At 43.7% G+C, this 2,992-nt stretch overlaps 2 pseudogenes; both read right to left on the bottom strand.

The window, feature by feature from the left end:
* Positions 1 to 377, bottom strand: part of LOC101580022 — a 4,658-nt pseudogene extending 4,281 nt beyond the window's left edge.
* Positions 378 to 1,171: 794 nt separating this feature from the next.
* On the bottom strand, positions 1,172 to 2,574 carry LOC101579639 (annotated as a pseudogene).
* Between the last annotated feature and the right edge of the window lie 418 nt (positions 2,575 to 2,992).

Raw genomic sequence — 2,992 nt, 5'->3', positions numbered from 1 at the left:
AATGCCATGCACTGCAGGAAGCACTCTGGAGTTTATAACTGATCCCAAGTCTGGTGCCTGGTAAATCACTCCAGCAATGATATAGTAATCAGCAAGAGGGATAACTTGAGCAGGGGACTGCCGCTGTTGCTTTCGAATGATGAAAAGAATTGGTTCTTGAGCATGTAAAAGGATGTACTCAATTCCAACCATTTCAAATGTTCTAATGTCAGCCTCTGCATTTTGACCACTTCGTTATTACATGTTCTGTCATAGAAAGGGTTACTTCTTTTGGAAAAGTAATCCAGGACACTACCACTGTTCAAAATGGGGATCCAAGAGCTGTCGACCCAAGAGATTCCCAGTAGATTATCTCGAATATCCACCGCCGCCATAATTCCCAAAGCGCGGGCGAAATTTTTAGATTTATTATAGCATCACTATCAAGAACATACACAAATCCAACTGAGGCAGTACACACTTATAATTCTAGCACTAGGGGAGAGTGAGGCAGGAGAAGTACAAGTTCAAACCCAAACTGGACAACTTAGCAATTTAGTAGGATCCTGTTTTAAAAAAGAAGGAAATAAAGTTGTGTATGAATACACTCACCTATAAGGAAAGCAAATAATAAAGTGTAAGGATCACTCTAAGGCTGCAGAAAAGTTAATCCTTCAGGCTGAATGGAAATGAAACAAAGGAAGTGATTGGAGGTGTTAATAGGCTGTTGCCATGTAGTGTCTGCAACAGGACTCTAAAAATGTACTGGAAAAGGGCTGGCGAGATAGCTCAGTGAAGGAAGCACCTGCTAAGGCAAGCGCAGGAACCGGGCTTTGATCCCCCACACCATGTACTGCAACAGCCCCACCCCTGAGTGTTGAGCCAGTCACAGGACCGGGAGTGGTGGCACATGCTTGTAATCCCAGCGCTGGGGAGGCTGAAACCGGAGGATCACTACGAGTCCGAGCTGCGTAGACACCCTGTACCAAATATGTAATTTAAAAATAATATTTTAAAAAAGTGTATTGGAAAGCCATAAGCAACGGCACTGAGCTCTGCAGCCGCCAGCGGGGTTCTCCTGTTCCTCCAGCCTTCTCCCACCCCGCTACCGTCACGTGGAGCCTCCAGGTGCCTTGCTTCTCTTCTTCCTCTTTGTTGCAGGTCAGGAGTAGGAAGCTCTCTGGAAGCAGAGCTACCTTGTTCCGGCGCTGCTGTCTTCAGGCTCAGGGGCTGGCCGGAGCATGCTGCCTGAGCCCAAAGGCGCATCCTTTAGTAGGTGGCCCAGTTTCTTTTCTTAACAGCCTGCGGCTCGGGGCAGATCTCCCCTGGGCTTGGAGCTCAGCCCTTGAAGATGCAAGGACTTGGTGCATTTCATGGAGGCAGATTTCACTTGTGTTGTGCTTCATTTTTTCCTTCTCAGATGATATTTTGCTTATAGAAAAACTCTCTAAATAATTTAACTGTGGTGCCCTCTGACTTCGTGTAATATTCCTGAATATTGCTAAGGTCAGGACAAAGTTATTGCCCGTTAGCACTGGAAAGCTCCCTACTGAACACCCTTTCATAACATTTTTCTGCTTCCTCAAACTCAGTGAGATCACAGGGCATATTCAGAAACCTTGGGTTCTTCTCAACAACTTTATTTTTACACTCAATAATTAAGGCCATTAACTGTTCAATCTTCCCTCTAACTCTCTTGGCTTTAGGTTCTCCTGTGTTAAGCATGTGTGACTTTTTTCTTGTAGCTGCACATAATGTGGTGATAGAGGTAGTTGTTGTTAGGAGTGGAGTCCAAGGCCCTCAGGAAGAGCTCAGTAGTGTTGGCTAGGTCACCTTTATTGCTGTAAAATTTGGCTGCACTTTGAAGGACATCTGTTTGCTGAGGCTACTTCTCCAGGGCCTCTTCAAGCAGTTGCTCTCCCTCAGCTTCTTCATTTCTTTTCTGCAGCTTCACGGCCAAGAGAACTTGGACATATTCTTCTCAGGACTCAGCGCCATAGCCTTCCTCAGAGCTGTGTCAGGGAACTGCTTCCTTGGTTTATAATCCAGGTGGTACATTGCAATTGCTAGTCCAGAGGGGAATTCTGGGTTGTCAGGTTTCTCTTCCAGTGCCTTCTCAAAGAACATCTTAGCCCTTTCATTTCTTTTGCACTTCAGATGTGTCCATCCTTCCTCAGCATCAAGCTCAGCACAGTCAATGCTGTAAGGACTTGAAAACTTTACACAGGCCTCTTTCACCTTGTCAACGTAAGCCTGAGCATCTTCGAGCTGGCCCATGTGATAGTAGATCTATGCATAGTTACCCCAGGTGACCAGGCTTTGGATTTCTGCTTGTCCAGAATGCTCTTGCTGGAGTAACTCTTCAGCTCACTGTAAACATTCCAGGGCTGCCTCGTTTTCACCTTGCAGATGTTTCAGGTAGACCAGCAGGTTGTACACCATGGATTTGGATTCAATGCTTAGTGACTGAATCTGGTTACACACTCTGTCTTCTAGATGACTTAAGATATTCTTTTCCTTGAATAAATTCCAGGTGAAGTGGCATTTTAGCTGTGGCAGGATTCTCTCCAGTGATTTCTTGGTGACCTTCCTCATGGCTGTAATCTGACTCTCAGTTGTTCTGAAAAGCTGCAGCCTGATTTATTCTTCGGAAATCTTCTTGGCCTGCCTGCAGTAAATGCTCATGGAAAGGTTCTGAGTTCAATCTCCAGTACTAATTTCAATTAGTGGTTTGAAGATAGAAGTTAATGTTCAAAACTTTTGATTTTGACCCACTTTATATGTAATATCTATAATCTGAGTAACTTCATTAAGGACAGAAATGTGCAATATAACAACCAGGGTGGAACACCTTTCATCTTGTTCTTTTAAAAGTGTATCTTCTCTAATCACTCATCTATTATTTTTTTAGTTTCTCTAAAATAAATTTAAAAATTAGAGGACAAGAAAAAATTAAGGTTTATTCAATCCCCAGTTCCACCAAAAAAACATCAACAACAACAACAACAAAAAA

This window comes from Octodon degus, unplaced genomic scaffold, assembly GCF_000260255.1.
Source record: "Octodon degus isolate 3935 unplaced genomic scaffold, OctDeg1.0 scaffold00154, whole genome shotgun sequence".
In the NCBI taxonomy this organism is placed as follows: domain Eukaryota; kingdom Metazoa; phylum Chordata; class Mammalia; order Rodentia; family Octodontidae; genus Octodon; species Octodon degus.
Note: the sequence above shows the minus strand (reverse complement) of the source record. Positions and strands in the feature narration are given on the sequence as shown.